Here is a 21,391-nt window from a genome sequence, read left to right as displayed (position 1 = left end):
TACACATTAGTGCCAGGAGTATGCAAAACAAAGCATATCTGATATGTATATCTTTATCAGCCAGGTATTTTTTCAGTCTCAACAACTTAGCCAAAATAAGTAGTTATAGGCACTGAGTTTTCTCCATCTAGATACAATTTTCTTCAAATGAAAGGAGGCCATAGATGTGCCAGTGGGGGTTACCTGTATCCTATCTGAAATAAAATTCCACAATCAACACAGAGGGAATCAGTGCTGATAAATGTCAAAAATAAGCATGGTCAAGCTGTTATCAGTGTTGTGTATATACATAATGACAGGAAATAATACATCTGTGACATCTATGCTATGCTTCCCTCTTAGCCTGCTACTGTAGAAAGTACCTGGTCTAAAGCAGAAATAACTGTCTCTACCCATGGCTAGGGACAGCAGCTGCACCACCACCCCCATCTGCTGTAAATACATTCCCCAGTTAACTTTTTCTTTTTAGTTATCAGTAAACCAAGATAAAGCTCTAGGCAAAAAAATGTAGCCCAGTAGATACACTGGAATTGCCCACTTGTAAAATAGAGGCAAAAAGGTACTTAAACTGCCACTTTTTGTCTGCTTCAAACTAGGTATCTACCCAGAAAGGACACAGTTGAAATCAGATCTATAGATTGTTTCCCTCCCACTAGATTTTCATAACTCCTAAACATTTGGCTATTTAGACACTTACCCTGGAATCTTTAGCCCGGGGGGGTTCTAGCCCGCTCCATTCACTATGCTCACTATGCTCCCCTCCCTGCCCCCTATTTCCACCCGCCCACAATACCTCTGCATTTATTCATAGCCTTAACCCCACCCCTAATTGCCAGCAATTAGGCTACACCACTACTTACCCCCCCTACATCCAACAGAATCATTCTACTACCTAATATAATAACAATCCTAACCTGCGTAGTTCTAGCTCACATTACATCCTACCAAGGCTCCACAGTCACATGCCTCAACAACTTCCACTGTACTCTCTCAACACCCTCCCCCAAACACTTACATTATAACCACACAACTCCTGCCACCAAAACCATCCTCCCAATACACACACTCCATTACCAAACACCTAGCACACTGAAAAATAAAATCTCCTGAGCTGAGCTACTCTATCTTACCCCAGGAAAGCATCATTCTTGGTGACTTTAACATCAACTGCCTATCCTGTAATAACAGTCTCCCAACCATTCACCTTAATCTCCATGGGTTCACTCAACTCATTCAATCCCCTACCCGAATCAACAAAAACCCTAACAATCATACCTTACTTGACTGGATCCTAGTCAACAAAGCCCCTCACTCTTACCTAGCAGGCTGTTAACCTGACAGACTTAGTGACCACTCCCACACCTTCCTAATTTGGCACCACACAAACAGTCTGAAGCCCATTATCCACAGGCAAATACGGAACAAGTCCAACTTTAACCCCAACTCCTTCATCACCTCCCTGCAAAAAATGAACTCGTCACCACTAAAATACCTCAACCTAGATGAGGCTGTCCACTTCTTCAACAGTAACTTCCTCTCTATCCTAAACACGCATGCTCCTGTAAGAAATGCCAAAGTCAGATCCAGGCGTGCCCCGTGGTTACAAAAGACCACCAGAACCCTAATGAAATCCAGAGAAAAGGCCTGGGAGCACTGGCGACTAACAAAAAATAACTCAGATAGGCAATCATTCCTTGAAATGCACAATAAAGCCAAAAATCATATAAAATTAGACAAATCTCTCTACTATAAATCCACCCTAAACTCTACCAACCACAACCCTAAGCAATTCTGGTCCACTATTAACACTATCCTCCACCCAGGGAAGGTTGATACCCCCAGCCATCCATTCCCTCCTCCTCCAGCAGTACTGCTGAATCCTTCAACAAACACTTCACTGAAACTATAACATCTCTAAACAAACAACAATTCCCTACAACAGCCCCCCAACTCCTAACCCTAAACCCCCTACTCCTCTTTTCTTCTTCACCTCAGTACCTACCTCCAACATAAAAAAACTATTGTCAAAACTGAAACCCACTAAACTCACAGCTGACAACCTCCTCTCTGAATACTTGAAAATTGCAGTTGATATACTAGCCTACCCAATTTTAATTCTAATAAACCATTCCATAACAGAAGGCTATGTTCCCTCGCTATGGAAAATATCCCACATCATTCCCCTCCACAAAGGCACCCCCTCCACCGACCTCTCCAATTACTGCCCCACTGCTATCCTCTTCCCTCTCTCCAAGATACTTGAAAAATATATCACCACCCAGGTCTCCAACTACCTCCTAGCTAATAATCTCCTCTCCAAAACCCAACATGGTTTCAGGCTATATCACAGCACTACCTCCACTCTGCTCTCCTTCACCAACACTATACTTCATCACAAAAACAATGGCCTCTTCTCTACTGCCATATTTCTAGATCTCTCAAAGGCCGTTGACATGGTATCTCATGAGCTACTACTCTCTACTCTTCCCAACCTCTCCTTGTGATAATCAGCCTGCAACTGGTACTCTCTACTCTTCCCAACCTCTCCTTGTGATAATCAGCCTGCAACTGGTTCTACAGCTATCTGCATGGACTCCAGCAATCAGTAATCTGGGACGATAACATATCACCTCATCTCCCAGTTACTCTCAGAGTTCCTCAAGGGTCTATCCTTGGCCCTCTGCTATTTTCACTTTTCACTAACAAACTACATACTGCCACCACACAAGCATCTCTTATAAAGTATGCAGATGACTCTACTCTCATCTGATCTGCCCCCACTCTACCAGAACTACAACAAATCACACAGGAATCATTCTCTTTTGTAGAAAGCTGGCTATCCAATGCTCAGCTCCTACTCAACCCAAGTAAGACAAAACGTCTCCTGTTCCAACCTTACAAAGCCACCCAAAACACCCCCCACTTCAACATTCTTGCCAAAGACAATACCATAATCTCTCCATCAGAACACACAAAATTACTGGTGTGGAAATAGACAACAAACTTAGATTGGACACCCACATATTTCTCACAATAAAAAAAGTTCACAAGAAACTTGCATTACATCGAAGCCGCCAATTCCTAACCAAGGAATCTTCATAGCCAATTCCCAGCTAATCTCCACCTTACTATATGCATACCCCATACTTTCCAATCTTAGACAGACAGACCTACACAAGATGGATGCTTGTTACAACAAAATTGCTAAATTTGCCAATGGAACCTCCTACCACAGCCATCATTGTATTTCCCTTAAAGAACTAAACTGGCTAGAACTCCCACAACTCCTTCACTTTAATCAACTAACCCTTGCTCATAAACTTATTAATCACCCCCTTAACATCCCTTCCCTTCAAACCCTTCTCCAACCCTATCACCCCACTAGGCCCCTAAGATCAAGCAACAAAAATCAACTCACTGTTATCAAACCCAAAAACTCAGCAGGAGAAGCCATATTTTCATGTACAATATCTAAACTTTGAACAATCTTCTACCCTCTATAACTACTCTACCTTTCAGCAGCTTTTTCAAGACTGTACTTAAATTTGCACTGGCTTTGTCCTTGTTCTAATCCAGACTAACAGCCCCACCTAGACTCTTAACCCAGCTATACTACCGCCACTACTCAGCACAGTCAGAAATAGCTAGTTGTCTTTACATACTTTAACATCTTGTCTGACAACTTTGTTACTAATATTATAAACGACAAGAAACTATCTTAACTTGCAACATTTACTGTATATACTGTTGACAATCAATATTTTGTTATAGATTAGTACTAAGCTAATGGCCTTCATGGACCATTTTGAGCCTAGCCAATTAGCCACTATGAGGATCAAACCCTGCATCTTGTGCTGGCAAGGTAACCACCTTAACCATTACACCACCCTCCCACCTTTGCAATAAAGCCAACAACCTGTAATGTTGTTTACTATTGCTGCAACTTTGTATCTCTATTTATCATGTACATGATGTGGAGCTTTTCTCCCCGGGCATCCGCTGAAAAAGGACCTGTGTCCAGTCGGAATTTCCTGGTAAACAAATGTAAATAAATAAATAAATCACCAGAGGTGACATTAATATCGAATGGAAAAGTTTGATTGGTGTATTCAGTCATCTAAGACTGTAGCTCTATAGGCTCATCCAATTTATTTCCCTCACTACTCAGACTGATAAAAGTCTTGAGATGGAGGAGTAAGGTTCATTGGAGTCAAGTCACTGTCATCAAAAAACAGTGTGCTGACCAAAGTCATGGGAAATTTCATTACTAATCACCTGCCAACATTTGTTGTGTGAAATTACACAAAAGTTATCATGGTGCTACAGTACTGATGTTCTAGTCATATGAGTAAGTCTGATGCATACACCTTCGGCTCTGTTGGAACATATCTCACCCTTATTTTCTATATCCTTGGATGAAGCTATCACCTCCTTTAAAACTGTTTTTGTCCATAGCTTGAATAAAATGTCCCCCATGGAAAACAATGAGTCAAGTTTATAAATCCACATATCTCCACTGGATCAAAAAGAGATCACATGTGGTCTACCTACCACAAAACAAAGACACATGACTGCATCAGATTGAATGAAGCATATAACCAGGTAAAATATGTCATTCTAAGTAGGAAAAAGCAATTCTGCCTCAGTCAGTAATGATAAAAAAGGTCCATCGTAAAAAGGATTTCTGGAAATGCACTAACCAGCTCCTACCACTTAATCACTTCACTACCACAGGCCATCATCCTTTCATTGTCTTAATAAGAACAGGATAACAAAGCATTTTATCATTTATTTCTATAACTGTGTACAAAGAATTGCATCACATAACCAGAAGGAAAGCTTTGGTGTTTATTTAGTTTATTTATTTATGTGCTTTTGGTTACTAGGAAAGTCTGACTGGGATTGCATGCCCATTCTCAGTAGAGGCCAAAGGAGAAAAGCTCCCATAATGTAGATAAGGTACAAAACAGATCTATTTACACACTGTTACAAAGTTCAAACATTTTTACACAGCTTAGAAAGCAGGTAACCTCTGAACAATCAAAGTTCGAAATGTTTTAATAAGTTTGTAGACTTGTACTTCTGTGTTACTGAAAGTGGAAGATACTAAAGTGTTTGGTTAATTAGCGCTAGTGTCGAAGGAGAGAGTGTTAGAGATGCAAAGTAATTTAGTTAAAATGCCCAGAAAACCACAGAGAAAAACTACTCTAAAGCAAATTTCACACTCCTCAAAACCGAGGTGGAATCCTTCAAAGCCCCCAGGCCTGTGGAAAATATGGCCCAGACCGCAGAATCCTTTATAAACGCATTCTATGAACACCTTCAGGAATGCATGGATCATGCGATCCCAAATAAAACCAAGACCCAATCCTCCAAAGGCAGACGTCCTGTCTGGTGGACCCCAGCCATAAACAAACTATACAATAGAAGGAGGAAGCTACTAAATGATAGAGCAAAATCCCAAAATGGGAAGGCATCACTGATCAGTATTAGCAAAAAACTACAGGCACTCATAAAATTGTCTAAGGCCAGCTTCGAGAGAAAAATTGCACAGGACACTAAGGATAATCACAAGGCTTTCTTTAGTTATGTTAGGAACCTGGGTGGTAATTCTCAGATATGCTCAGAATTAGTCCAAAATGACAAAAATACACTGAACCCACAGACATTGCCAACATCCTAGCTGACAGGTTCAGCACAAACTCCCACCAAAAGGGCAAATATCTATCCCAGCAGAGTGCTGCCCCTGACATCTCAGATGCTCAGGTAAGAGCTGCCTCTCCAAAGCAAAAAACACAGCATCAATGGGACCAGACGGTGTCCCAGGCTGCGTCCTACATGAACTCCAAGAAGAGCTAAACCCAAACATAAAACTACTGTTCAATCTCAGCCTTACTACAGGATATGTGCCCAAAGAGTGGCGTACAGCAACAGTGGTTCCTCTCCATAAAGGTGGTGCCTCAACGGATCCTGGAAACTATCTCACCATAAGCCTGACTAGCTTGGTCTGCAAAGCTATGGAAAGGATCATCATGGACCTCATAAATAAAGATATTGGGGACCTACAGACACTGGATCCTACCCAGTTCGGCTTTGTTAAGGGCAGATCCTGCCTCTTAAACCTGGTTGATTTCTTTGAAACAGTCACCAAGGCCATTGACGAGGGGAAGGTGGTCCACACAGCCTACCTGGACCTCGCAAAAGCCTTCGATACAATACCCCACTCGGGCATTATAGATAAGCTCACCAGCTTAAATATAAACCCCTATGTCACTAGATGGATTGCAAACTGGCTCAAGGACAGAACCCACATGGTTAGAATTGCTGGAGCCATGTCAGACTCCAAACCAGTTACTCCATTTTGTACTCTGTACATATTTTCAAAGGAATATTACCATCATGCTAAAACAGACTTAACTAGGCATATAATAGAATAACCAGATTAACCACAGGCCATCATGGCAGAACATACCATTAAGTAACCTGTACTGGTTAGAAGTCAGCCACAAACCATCTGTAATGCAGTTATGCTTTGTTAATAAGCTTTTGTTTGGTACAGAGGTTTAAGACTATATGCTGCTAGACCTAAACCCTGCTGCAGTTCTGTGTTTGATCCTCTCAGCCTTCCTTTGCCTAGTGTGTGACTGAGCAAGTCACTGAACCTGACATTGTTTCCTGATCGCCCATGAATAGGGATTCTGTGTCTTTTGGGCTTACCTGGTTAATGAATATTTAAACTGATTAGCATTCCTAAATCCAGAATAAATTTGCTGATGCTAAGTAAGAAGTTTCTGTTGGTAGACTTTGAAATAAACTTACCTTCAATCTAAGATCCATTACCAAAAAGATTTCAAGTCTTCACTCGAAAAAATCTACAATATAACTTATACCTTTTGGCTGGTATATTGCACATGCACAAAATGTGCAAGCAGCTCCCAATGGCAACTGTGGTGTGGGAGGGGGTTAGACCACACCACAACATTATGATACTGCACAAGCTTCCTCAGTCTCCTTATTGGTCTTGGATATGGGTCAGGTTGAACCCCAGGGAAGCGAAGGCAGGTTTGGTAGGCCCAAAGAGAAAGTTAATGGCAGCTGATTGTCAGCTGCGGGGTGCTGGAGAAACAAATATCTACGCTATAACTGGTGGACCTATAATTATGGCATCACTGTAAGAGTACCTTCTTAACCAACATTTGTTGGACAGTCTTAAAATAACTGTACAACTATGCCACTATTTCTTCTATAATTCTCTGCAGTTTCAGCCTCAATAATCTTACCCACTTTGGTATGCTTTGCATTTTTTAGATGAAATTTGGATATTAGTTACTTCTCTGATGATTGTTGTCACTTCTGGACAAGTGACAACACTGAGATTTGTGCAGTTAACAACAGTCAATTGATTTTATAAAATCTAAAGGAATTTTATTACTTTAAAACTTCACATTTTTCAAACAGCTGTATATATTTTCTGACTATTTCACATTATGGTTTCCCTGTCCCTCCGTCTGACTGCCTTCCAAAAACTGTACAGTCTGTGAAGACTTTACCGGAGAGACCATTTCAGTGTGAAATTTTCAGTTTTTAAATCCAGCTATCACTCTAGTCAGGTCTTAGTATCAATTCCTTTATTGTTTGCCTGGATCTGTAAGCACTTCTATTTTTTTATTCTAATATTGTTCTTATTATCAGAGTATTCAACAACATACAATGGAAAAAAAGTAAGAATTGTACAAATAAAGCCACAGTGGTCCAGAGACACAGTTGACACTATTAGTAGCAATAACAGTTTCTTATTTATGAACACTTTCTTCAGGGTTAGCTTTTCCATCCTCACACATTCTCCCTTCGGATGATGACCAGGAATGTATGAGTCAGTGACTGTTTCTTATGCTACATTCCAGAAAAATTTCCACTGTTAGGACATACACTCATCAGTGTGGAACCATTAACTGCTGGTTACAAGACAAGGGGCTATAGACAAGAATCTTAATGAATGTTCTAAGATCTTAAAAGGCAGTAAATAACATTTTCTATTTATTAATTTATTTATTTAATTAATTATATGTATATGTATTTCATAGGATCATAGAATCATAGGAAGTTACTAGGCTATTGGCCCTGAGGCCCTTACAAGCCGAGCCAAGAATTTAGCCCATGTTCTGACAAGTCAGCACCCAATGCTCCTGTCCAGCAGGAACACAGGTGGAATCCCAGGGGTGTATTTTCTGTTCCCCATCCAGTTATCCAGGTTGCGCTTAAAAAGGGTTAATGAGGTACTCTGCTTGACATGGAGCGGGAGTCTATTCCACAGAAGAGGGACTCTCTGGAACAAAAATCTGTCCTGCCAACAAGTCCTTTTGATATCACAGACCAGGTTGAGGTTGCTTGTGTGGGTTATTCGAGTGGAGCTTGACTTCCAGATATGCAGCAGTCCCATCAAGGTGGGGTCTGAGATTCTTTCTATGCCAGACAGAGGTCAACTCTAAGGACTCTGTAAGAGACTGAGAACAGGGACAGGGCTATTGGCCTATCTTTGTAGGGTAGATGTTTGAGGCCCTGGATTCTCCTGGTGAGGAACCTCTGTGGTCTCTCCAGCTGCTGCATGTGCTTTGCGAGGTACATGCCGAAAGGGGGCGTAGTACTCAGTAATGGGTCTTATAAGGGAAGAATACAGGGATGTTATGACCTCCTTGTCCCTAGATGAGATACCTTTCCTAATACGGTAGGCCATGTAGAAAGCTTTCTGTACAACAGTGGCAATATGGTGGCCAAAAGTCAGTTTGCTATTAACCTGGGTGCCCAAGTCCATCACGACTGATTGTGTGCTTAGGACCTTGTTATTAATGTGATAATTTGTGGGGACATCACTCTCCCCAAAGGGGATGATGATGCATTTTTTGGCATACAGTTTGAGGCCATGTTTCTGGCAGCAGTTATTTGTTTGGGTGAGACCCTCTTGGAGAATGTAAACATCACTAGGGTAATTGTTGACAGTGCCCAACTTGCAGTCATCTGCAAATTTGGTCAGCCATAGCCCACTGGTTTTGACCTGCACCTCAGAAAAGTATATCCCAAACAACAGAGGCCCCAAGACCAATCCCTGGGGTACACCGCTCATTACTGGTCTATTGCTTGAGGTTGTTTCCCCTATCTTGACTAGGTGGGTTTTATCAGTGAGCCAGTTTGCTACCTATCTGGTAATATATGGATTGCTGCCGAGTTGAGAGTGTTTATCTATTATACCTGAGTGGGGAATAGTACCAAAGGCTTTGGTCAGGTCAAGGTAGGTGATGTGCACCGTCTTCCGCTCGTCCATGGCTTTAGTGACTGTCTCAAAGAAGTTGACCAAATTTAACAGGCATGACCTCCCCTTGACGAAACCAAACTGTGGGGGATCACGTGTTTGGAGGTTGCCAATGTCCTTTTTAATGAGTTCCATGATAACATGTTCCATGACCTTGCAGATCAGGCTAGTTAGACTGATGGATCTATAATTTCCTGGATCGGTGGACACTCCACCATTGCGCAAAGGGATGACAGCGGCTGTTAACCAGGAACCTACGAACACAACCAAAGTAAATGAAACGAAGTCCACGCCAAAAACGAATTTATTGTCAACAGCACCACAGCAAACACGGTTCACCAATAACCTAGGTTTCGTCCCAAGACTCGGACTTCATCAGAATGGTTGAACCACTACCACAAACACATTTAAATATACATCCAGTCAATTAAAAATGTAATTGCCTAAAAACAATTAAACCTAATCAATTAACTAGCCCATACCCTACTATACCCAGCTAATGTTGCACATAAACACCAGCAGCAGCTGTCCTCCACTTGGCTGGGATGAAGCCAGTACTCAGGCTTTGGCTGAATAGGGTACCTAACAGTGCTGCAAGTTCCTGCCTGAGTTCATGTAGAATGCAGCCTGGGATGTTATTGGGTCCCATGGAGACTGTATTTTTTGCCTTTGAGAGGGCAGTGATGACTTGCTCCCTAGGGATAAGGGGAGGGGGCAGGTGCTGGGGATGTCTTCCTTTACTGATTAGGGGACAGAGGGGTGAAGTTTTTGCTGAGCCTGTCTGCCAGCAGGTTGGTTATATCTACCACATTTGTGTATGTGGTGTCCTTGAGCACCAGTTCTGAGCAGATCTGAGTGCTTCCTTTGAGACTGCAGAGATATTTGAAGAAGGCCTTATGATTGTCTTTAGTAGATGTGGCCAGTTTAGACTCGAAGTTTGCTTTGCAGGATTTCACTAGTGCTCTAGGAGAGATTGCTGAGATTGTGCCTTCTTGGTCCTGGACTGCAATTTTTTTTTCCTTTTATTATAGAGTTTATTTATTAGGGTGGCCACAGCGGTGCAGTGGTTAGCATTGCTGCCTCACAGCAAGAGGTTCTCTGGTTCGATTCTCAGCTGGGATGCCTTCTGTGCAGAGTCTGCATGCCCTCCCTGTGGTCATGTGGGTTTCCTCCAGTTTCCTCCCAAAGACATGTTGTAGGTGGATTGGACACTCTAAATTGGCCCTAGGCATGTGTGTGTGCCTTCTGTGGAAGGTTGGGTGCTGGGCTGGCAACTCATCACCATTAAACTCCACTACCAATCATAAGCAGACAGGTGATCTGCTGTGGCAACCCCTAACCAGGAAAAGCCAGAAGAAGATAGAGTTTATTTATTGCAGATGTCTACCAGACAGGTTTACTCTTCATTGAGAAGGATGATTTTGTCCGGTCAGGTATTCCTGATTCTATACAGCTATATAAATGCTCATGTAGTGCTTTGGTGTAGGTTTGGATATTTGCACCAGTTCCTATGGAGGGGGAGGGGGCTGTGAAGCTGTTTATACCTTCCCTCAGGAGGTTGTAATCAGCTTTGGAGAAGTTTTTATGTTTGACCCTAGCAGTAGGGGGGGGGGCGGCGGAGATGTTGACTTCCGAAGTGACCATTTTGTGGTCGGATCTTACCAAGTCCAAGATATTATCACCTCTTGTGGGGGTGTCACCCAACTGGTCTAAGGCATTTGCATTGATGAAAACAAGGAATCTCTGGGCATTTGTGTTTTGGCATGAGTAGTTCTTTCAATCTATGGTTGGATAATTAAAGTCACCCAGGATCAGGGTAAAGGGTTGATTCCTGATAGATTAAAAGAGGTCCAGAAAGGTGGAATGGGCATCTTGAGTCAATGTTGGGAGCCTGTAGGATTTGAATAGGGATCTTGTCAATGGTTAACTGCATCTGGAGTGTCTCCTGTGCGTCATATTGTTTGACCAGCCTGGGGGTGTGTATGTCTTTAATATATATTGAAGCTCCACCTCCTTTTGCTTTGCTGCCCACGGATTGGGGTCTGAATGCATGATAGGATGAGTAACCTGGTATGGCTGGGGTGCTATTCACAGCTTTGAAAGAGGTTTCTGTGAATGCACAAATGACAGCATCTTCCAGGGTTAAGAATGTTTGTAATGAGTGCAGGTCATGTTTAGACTCCTAGCATTTAGCCAGGGGCGGCCCGTGCTATCGGACTGCCGGTCTGCAGCCCCCTCAACCTGAAAGTACAGATAAAATAAAAAATAAAACGAAAAAAAAAAGTTTAAATTTTGCAGACTTCGCGCATGCGTACTGCTGCTGAGACAGTCTAGTGCATGGAGCATGCGCACGGCAGTCCTGATTGAGGATCATGGACAGGAGCGCTCCCACAAGTCTATGCAGTTTTAAACTGCATAGACTGCCTGGGGAAACGCATCGGGGTCGGACTGCAATGTCGGCAGTCAGGGGAAGGATCGGATTTTGCTGCAGGGGAAGATCTCGCGACGGGCAAGGTAAGGATCTGGATTGGAGTAGAGTTCGCGACGGGCAGGGTCAGATTTGCACGGGATTTACTTACTGGATGTATGGTGGTTTTATAGACAGGGATTTACTACAGGACCAGGTAAGTGGAGTGTGTGTGTGGTTTTGCATTTACTACAGGACATGGAGTGTGTGTGTGGTTTTGCATTTACCACAGGACATGGAGTGTGTGTGTGGTTTTGCATTTACTACAGGACATGGAGTGTGTGTGTGGTTTTGCATTTACTACAGGACATGGAGTGTGTGGTTCAGGACCATGTGTGTGTGTGTGTGTGTGTGTGAAAATGCCTCAGGTGGGATGTACTGGTGATTAGACTCATGGTGGTGTGGTAGGGAATATCTCAGGCTTGAACCCTGTACCTTGTATGCAGGTGTTAAAGACCTGAATTCCCTACCCACCACCATTTGTAAAGAAATTGCAGAGTTTTGCCTCATATTTGATCTGATCTATTCCTCATAATATCTGTGGTTTTTAAATATTGCAATGCTTGAAATTTGATGGTGCAGTGGTAGCATTGATACCTCATAGCTATAGGTTCTTGGGTTTGGTTCTGGGGTGCCTTCTTTGTGGGGGGGGTCTGTATCTTCTCCTTGTGTTTGTGTGGGTTTGCTTTTGTGTCCTCCCATGTTACAAAGACATGTCTGCATTATTTCTTCCTGGGCCTCTGCTGAGAATTGTTTTTTTTTGTTCCAAGCCAAACTGTCCTGATTAACAAATGTTAAATAAAATTGACAGGCATTTGAATTTCAGACTTCAGGTTTCTGAATGTTTAATCCCTTGCATATTTGATGGTGCAGTGGTAGTATTGTTGCCTCACAGCTATAGGTTTTCTGGTTTGATTCTTGGCTGGGGTGCCTTCTGTGTGGAGTCTGCATCTCCTCCCTGTGTTTGTGTGGATTTGCTCTGGTGCCCTGTCATTTTACAAAGACGTGTCTGCAGTATTAATCCCTGGGTCTCTGCTGAAAATTGTTTTTGTTCTGTCAGCAGTAAAATTGACAGGCATTTGAATTTCAGACTTCATGTTCTTCAGAATACATAGTAACACAACCTTTTTTTTCTAGCAATTTTCTAAGTTTATAAGATGAATATTTTAAATTTGTCCCTATTTTTGGGACTGTATTCCCCCATTATTGGCTTCGTCCAGGTTTTTGTGCTAAGGTTGACCGCTATGGCAAGAACTGAATTCACTGAATATGTTTGAGGGCTGTATTCCCTCATTACTGGGTTTGTCCAGGTGTTTTGTACTAAGAGGTTGACAGCTATGGTGAGAACTGAATTCACTAAATGATAGCCATTTAAGTTTCAGTCTTCCTCTCTTTTACAAAGCAGCTGATGTGGCGTAGTGGTATGTTACTTTGACTGTTTTGCTCAGGGACTTTGGCAGTAAAATGTATTGTGGTACCACAACATTTTATTCTAGCAACTTTCCAAGATTATACAAGCAATGTTTAATGTGTCCCTGGTTTTTGGGCTTTTGACCCCCCCCCCCCAAATACATTTTGGCCTTTTCCAGTTTTCTTGTGCTGTGAAGTTGAGATGCAGTTGAGTACTGAGTAGATTTTACAAGGAGCTGAGAGCTGCAGGGGAACAGAAGTTGAGTGCTGTTTTTCGTGTTAATACTATAGCACAACAGGTTGTATACTTGCTTTTGATGCAGAAGGCTGTGGGTTCTACTCCCCCAAGGGGTGGATGCTGCCGTACTGAGAATGTTCTCCTTGGTGAAGATACTATGAGTCTGTTATCAGTTTGCCATCCATTTCCTCCTGCAATATTATTCCTAGCTTATCATATTTTAATGTAATATAGGCAATTTATTCCTGAGGGGCAACAGACACTTTATTTTTCGATGAAACCATGAAATATAAAGGTGATTGCTAGCAGCAACCTCTTCATTAGTTACAGATTTCTTTAATGTGGAATTATTTAGATGACTTTTACTTCAGAGATTGTGCATATTTACTGATAAAGGTGGACTGTAGAATTGTGCATATTTACTGATAATGGTGGACTGTAGAATTGTGCATATTTACTAATAATGGTGGACTGTAGAATTGTGTATATTTACTAATAATGGTGGACTGTGAAAGTCTGAGTAGACTTTTTTATGATAAATGTTCTCAACTGGGCAGTTTTGCCATTATGGGTGCATACGTTTTGTTTCATTGCTTACTGGAAAAATGTTCAAAACAAATTTAAAACACCCTCTAACAACTGTACTGTATTGTACAAGGAATATAATTTTAGTACAATGAGGAAGGTGTATCAAAGAGCACATGTATGTTTCATATGCGAGGGGCCTATGATTTGAAAACAGCCCAAAAGTAATCTTTATCTGCCACTGGCAAAATGTATTTTCTTTGAATGTGGGTTTCAATGCTGTTTCAATGAATGTGAGTTTCAAGGGCAGAGAAGGTTTAATGCTAAGTTTTCATTGTGAGCCTGCATTGCTTTGTTTAGCAGATGACTTAGTGTTTGTGCTGTAAAATACAAAATAAAACTTTCAAATGAAGTCCAACTCATCATAGAAGTAAAGCAGTATGCACATTAGTGTTTATGGTAAATGGAGTGAAATAGCCAAGTAATGGTTCATTGGAATGGCTGCAGAGGCTCCATTCAACCATGATTTTGTCAGGGGGGAAGGGCAGCAAACTCAGACAGGCCCAGCTGAACTATACCTCCCAACTGTCCAGATTTTCAAAGAATGAATAGATTTTTGCTTCTTATTTTTGGTTTGTTCTTCATAAAATTTGTAGTTTTCTGGCAAATCATTTAGGAATTAAGTCACTAAATAATGATACACTGAGTTTCAGACTTCATGACCTTCAGAAAAATGTATGTTAAAGTAAGAGCTGTTCTATCAAATGTCTCAATTTATACAAGAGCAATTTTTAGTACTGTTTATATGTGCCCCCAATATATTTGGCCTTGTTCAGATGTACTGCATTAACAGGTTGAGAGGTACATGCAAATAAATTGCTTTATAGAATTAGGCATAGCCAACCTCTCAACTGTCCCCGATTTTTGGCTCAAAATGTTGCTCTTCCCCTAATAATCTCTCCGCAAAATAGCAATTTTGGAAGAAAACATGGAGGGTTTACAATTAAGAAATAACTGTAATAATCAAAGTTATAGATTACTTAGTTGAAATGCATGTAGATTCTTTTATTTTGTCAGCTGCTCAAGGTAGGCAGTACTAATATTAAAGTGTCCCTTCCTTGGCAGGTTCTCAGCTGTATTGTGTGTCTATTTTATATTTTTGCATCACATTTTTGGTCCATTTTTCATAAAATTGTGTGTTTTGGCAAATTAGTGACAAATCACTAAAGACTGAAGTTAGAAAATGACAGACATTTGAGTTTCAGATTTTATACCCTTCAGAAAATTCATACTAATGCAAGACCTATTCTATTATCTTTCTAAGTTTATTAGAGCAGTATTTAAAAATTGGCCTTATTTTTGGGCCTTTGTCCCACTTCTGTGTATGGCTTTGTCCAGATTTCTTGCTCTTGAGGTTGAGAGGTATGACAAATGTGTCAGGGCCATCACAGTCAGCCAGAGACATTTCAAATTGTGATATACTTGTTGCACCCCACTCCCCCATGTAGTGACTCTGGATGTGTCCAAGCAAGGCAAGGAGTAGTTGTGTCTACCTTAGATGGGGAGGACACACTGCATAAGTACTACAGTGGCTTTTCATCTGTCCTTGATTTTGCAGAATGGTCTGGTTTCTGTCATATTTTTGTACTGTTGATTTATGCTTATTACTCAGATTTATGCTTATTACTCAAAGTGCCTGTTGCTCTGTGTTTAAGTAGCAATGCTTTAATGACCATAAGGTACGCTTGTCTGAGATCGTAAGATGCAAGTAAGCTTTAATAAGCATACTGTTAAAGAATTGCCAACATTGAAAGCCTTTCTGTTGTTGCCATGTAGAGAATACTTGACTAGATAATGTATAAGCCTTGGGTATTAAAGGACAGGATTCCATTATTTTAAAAAGCTCATTACACTTGTTGGAGACTTCCAGTAATCTCTACAGACTTTACCCGTAAACTAAACAGAATGCCAATCATGTGTGGTCCATAACCTGTACAGTAATCCTTTAAGCAATGTATCTTGAGCTTGTTTCTTGTTTGCTTTTCATTTTTTACTTTGATCATGTTTTCCCCATGAAACAAGTTGTCAGGCAGCAGGTCTTTTTTGGATAAGAAACATTTTTACAAGTGGGGGCATCACAGAGATTTCTACTTTCAGCATGTTACTTGGTACTTTAATAAAGCTGAATATATTATAATTAGAACTACAGTGCAAGGAGAAGTGGTTTGAGTTGAGTGCTTCTGGTTTTTCTTGTACTTGAGTTTGACTGGCATTCCAGTAATGTATTTAAAAAGTAATTTATTTTTTCATGCCTCACAACCTTTTGTTTCCATCTAGATATTAAGTAAGCTGTCATGCAGCCAATGCATTGAAATATTTTTATTCTTCTACACTTATTTTTGTCTTGATTCGACTTTCATAATGATGGTTTGCCACCCAGGGCAGCGTATTTAATTAAAGGTAGTTTTTGTGGTTTTGTGCATAGCTCCTCCCCTTTCTAGTTGACCACACCCCTTCCCCTTGACCCCACCCATTCAGCTGTCTCCTGCAGCCCCCCTGTGATTTGAAGTCACCAGCCGTCACTGCATTTAGCAGCATGACCTTTAGTTTGCATATTGATGACATTGTCATGTTGGTAGTTTTGATCTCATGCATTGCCTAAAAAGGCACTATGGAGGAGGCAAGAGCTTTTGCCAGAAGCCTGAAGTCCAAGGTAGACAGATGTAGGCCATCTCAGGCAAAGCATCTTGGTCTGTCAATCATGTCTTCCCAGGCTGTCAGGTACTGGATCCCCTTGGAATGACACCAGGAACTAAGATAATTGTTAAAGTCAATCATTTTCTGTTTGTATTGAGGCATCATTCTGGGTGATGGTAGAATGCTACTTAAGGCTAGAGACATACCTGCCTGGGAGACATATTCAACAAGCTTGATCATGTCTCTCTTCATATAGTCCAGGGAGATACAGCTCAAGTCATTCACACCAACAGGGACTATGACAGAGTCATAACAGTAGCTGTTGTTGAGAGACTTGAGTGCATGTGTGATGTGGTGGATTCTGGCACCTGACAAACAACTAACTGTGACTTTCTCCTTATCCAGCCTAGTGAGGGGCACATCCGTGTGTCTCACACTGGAGTCTCCTTTGACTAATATGTTGGGTTTATGGTTAGGCCTTAATGGCTGTGATACACAGGTGTGTGGATTATGTGTGGTGTGTGTTGTGGTGGGCTATGGAGTTTGCATGTGTTTTTGCCTCAGGGGTCTCTTTTGTTTGGGTATATTTTTATTGAGGACCTCCGCATATGTGTGTGTGTGTTGTGTAGTTGTGGATGGTGTTTCAGGTGTGGTGTTTGTGTCGACAGCCTTCTCAGCACCAGATATACTGGCTTGTGAGAGAGAGAGAGCATAGACTCTAAGTTCTTAATGTAATTGCATCTCTTACAAATTGTGTTCCTAAGTGGTAGTAGTAGAGAGTTGTCCGTGTGCATGAGGCAGTTGCTACACTGTCTCAGGATGCCCATATCAACCAGACTGGCAGGAAAAACTGTAGGAAATAGTCCAGCCATATTTGTCATAATCTAAGGGAGAGAGGCCAGAGAGAACTAAGAGGGTAAAGGGTGGAAGGTCTAAGATGAGTACTACTAGGTGATCACACAAGTGCTACTAAGGAAAAATTTGTAGCTGGAATATCTTGCAATGGGTTAAAACAGTGTAGCTGTGGTGTACCACGCACAAACAAGCCCAAACCAGTTCAAATACAGGGTTTAAATACCACAAAAATAGAAAATGCTAGTAACACAGAAATCTAGCCAATCCTGCTAACCCCTGCTCTCTTTACCAATCAGCTTGTGCCAGACAAGGTCCAGGCAGCCCTGCTGCTCTCACTAGCAGAGAAGATAGGCCTCTACCAGTACAAGATAGCTGCCAGAAACAGTAATGAAATGCAGTAAAATGCAGTTAAACAGTAATGAATTGCAGTAAATAGCAATGAAATACAGTTAAACAGTAATGAAATGCAGTTAATTAGCAAATTGCTTTAAAACAGTGCAAATGTGATAAATTAGCTGTAAGGCACAGATAAAAATGATAGGCAAGCGTAAATGCAATAAAACAAGTGAAAATAAATGAAAAAGCACTTAGATTTGTCTTGGAGCCTCAGGAATTTTGTAAAACATCCCAGATATGATGCACGTCTATTTAGCTATCTACTATTTATTGCTTGTTTATTTGTTAATCGGGTAACAGTCTGATCCAGAAAGAAACCGTTTCAGCCACCACCTGGGCTTTCAAGAGCAAAAATATTAACATCTGGTTCTCTGGCAGCAACTGACTGTCATGCCTTGGTATCCTATCCTGGTTCTTCATGCTTTGATCAAAGATTCCTTCAGACAGGTGAACTCAATACACATTTTCTGGGTTTCACTAATGACCCTGCTTGTGACAGCCATTGGGTCATCCAGGAGAGGTGGCAAACTCACAGCCTCTTAAGTATCGCGATCCTACTTCCTTTTCCATGAATCAGGAGTATTTTTAAGCTGAAGTAATCCTTAATTCCTAAAGTTCATTCTAAATCTACAAATTTCAGGCCATCAAGTTGCCATCTTAGTTTCTGCTCAAGAGCCCAGTGAGAACTTCTCTGCCTAGGACACGAAAGGGGATATTTCAAATATGCATTCAGTAGACAAAATAATCCAGGAAGTTGGACAGTATTTTGTCACCTATAAAAACATTAGTTGGTCTGGCAACTGCCAGGCATCGAAAGAGCCATCTTGGATACCTACGTACATTAGAGGCAACATTCCACCATCACTTGACAGCAAATCATAGTCTACCAAAGTAGTGTTGACCTTCTGGGTAGAGTGAAATAATGTGAACATTGAACAGTTCTGCAACACACACTTGGGTCTCCCTGTCAGGCTTTACCAAACATTAAACTGTCTGTCTGCAATGCCTCCAAAGCCATATTTGGTCATTTTTCTAGTGGTAAGGTATAGGCCATGATATTCCAAACAACCCATTCTTGCTGCTTCCTGCTTCTTGCTAGAACACATGTTATTTATTCAAGAGCAACAGGACAATACCAATGTAATGGAATCTGATTCTTCTTATAATTAAGATTTGATTACTATCACCTTACAACTCCCACATCCCTCTCTGGGCCTGGTCATGTCTATAGTTCATCTTGTCAAAGTAATATATTCTTGTTTTTCTTCTTTGTAAGTTGGCAAAAAGAGATTCAACACTTCTAATTTGAGTCATGTCTGTTTTTCTTATGTAAATTATTTTATTTATGTGAACCTGTATGATCCTGCCAAGTTCTATTCTGTTTATATTCTTTCTCTGAAATTCTACATGTCAAAATGGCACAGCTTTGCAAATCTGAGTAAGAGGGAATTGCAAGAACCTTTTATATGAAAGAGAGACATCAAATACTTTTAATTAGCATATAAATTCCATTTGTCATGCTGAGAGAATCTATACAGAGACTTTATTATTTAGGATCAGCTGTAACAGAATACCAAACAAATCCCCTATATTATATGAAAGTTCCATAATGCTCTGGAAGTGAGCTGGTGAAAAAAAGTTTAATTTCTACTAAGGTTTAACCTTTCCTTCATTCTCCTACACTAGCACTTTCATACAGAATCTTCACTTTCTTATGTAACAGATCAGTTGCATCTCATCACCATCTATGAATTCCAGGTCCCATCACCATGGCTACTTTACTACATGCAGAGTAATTCTGTTTTTTTTGCATTTTTAAACAAAATTATCTGTGCACCAACAAAAATTCATTTATGGAGGTTATGGCAATAACAGATTTTTGTGATGCAGCAAAGACTCCATGCTCCAGAAAATGGAGTTTCCAAGTTCTTTGGACGGTATTACCACTGTAGTCCACAAAACCTGCGTCATTAAGGTTGTTTCCCACATTAGTTTAAGTTTTTATTGTTTCTGCCAAAAGCCATTGCTCTGCATGTCAGGGCAGTCATTACAGCTTAACAAGTGTTTCCCTTCCAAATTATGTAATACCTTCATTTTGGTCATCGAAATTCAATTGTGCCATGGTAACTTAACTGTTGAGTCAAATTACTTTAGCAGTTCACTATTCTTTCCTTCACAAGTGGCGAAAAGGGGCATCTTAGCAATTTTTGGCTATATAAATAATGACTTGGCATCCCCCGTTTCCATTTTGAAAGATGTAGGGAGAAGTATCTAATACAACACTTAACCTGATTTGGTCCTTGAGACTGCAATAACTGAGCAGTTGCTATTTCAAAGTCACAACAGGAAGAAAGGTAGCACATATCGTAGATCCCTATAGGTATGTCCTCTGAAAATAATTTGTATTTCCTCTGCTCTGTTAATTGCTGTTCACGTAAGTTATTATATCATGGAATTTCTCATTGTCTCTAGCCTCTTAATGCAATTCATACAAGCTATTTTGTAACAGAGCTGACTTGTTTAGTGAGTCTAATAGCCAAGTCTACTTTTCTTGCTATGACCAAATATTTGTTGGTTTGTTTGTTCCTTTATTTGCATTTGTTTTTTTTTCTTTTTGAATAAGGAATTTCCTCAGTGGCAAAAGTGACCTGCCATCTGATTGTGTAAGGTTCTGAGTTAGGTGCCTGAAACTTGGCTCTGAGCTACCAGGACTTGGTTTCTGTTAAGTGTAAGGTTGCCATAAATGTAATGGAGATATCAAGCAAAAACTCTATTTTCCTACAGTAATTTCATCTTTATCTGAAAGACATGGTCATAACTCAGATACCATACCTGCCACCGTAGCCTTCTTTACCTATTTGAGAATCGTAGAGTGATAAATGCATTTGTACTTCACTAGGTGCTGCAGTTTTGTGAAACACAGAGTAGACAGTCACCCATAAGGTACTCGATCCAGTGTACACTGTCCGGACTGGTCTTGAGACTCATAGGTTCTCTTCCAGTTCAAAGCAAATGGACAACCATTTTGTAACTGATTAGTTTTGATATATTTTTACATACTTAAGAGTTTAAATTTGTTTCTGTTCTGAAACCTCTGAAACATTGCTCTTCTGCTCTCGTAGGAATACACATCTATGTTTATGGAGGGACTTCCAGCTTTCTAGTATGATGACGATGCTTCTAGCATGAAAAGGAGTAGCAAAGATAAAATGCACAGTTTTGTAACCACCTAACTTAAGTTCGGTCTATCCTAACTCAGATTCATGAGACTTTGGTAGCACATTGAACATGAACATATTGTCAACATTTCACAATATCTGAGTATGGCACACATCATTCCACTGTACCCATAGATCAGTGGATGAGGAAGAAGCATGCTGAGTACCCCAAGGAATGCTGGGACCTTTAATCTCCACACAAATTCATTCAGTGTACCAGCCCACATCTGTGAGTATACTCAGGCTTTTTGTTGAAATACCCTTTGTCATGAGATAGT

The sequence above is a fragment of the Protopterus annectens genome, chromosome 11.part0, assembly GCF_019279795.1.
Source record: "Protopterus annectens isolate FY-2018-M chromosome 11.part0, PAN1.0, whole genome shotgun sequence".
Lineage (NCBI taxonomy): Eukaryota > Metazoa > Chordata > Ceratodontiformes > Protopteridae > Protopterus > Protopterus annectens.
Note: the sequence above shows the minus strand (reverse complement) of the source record.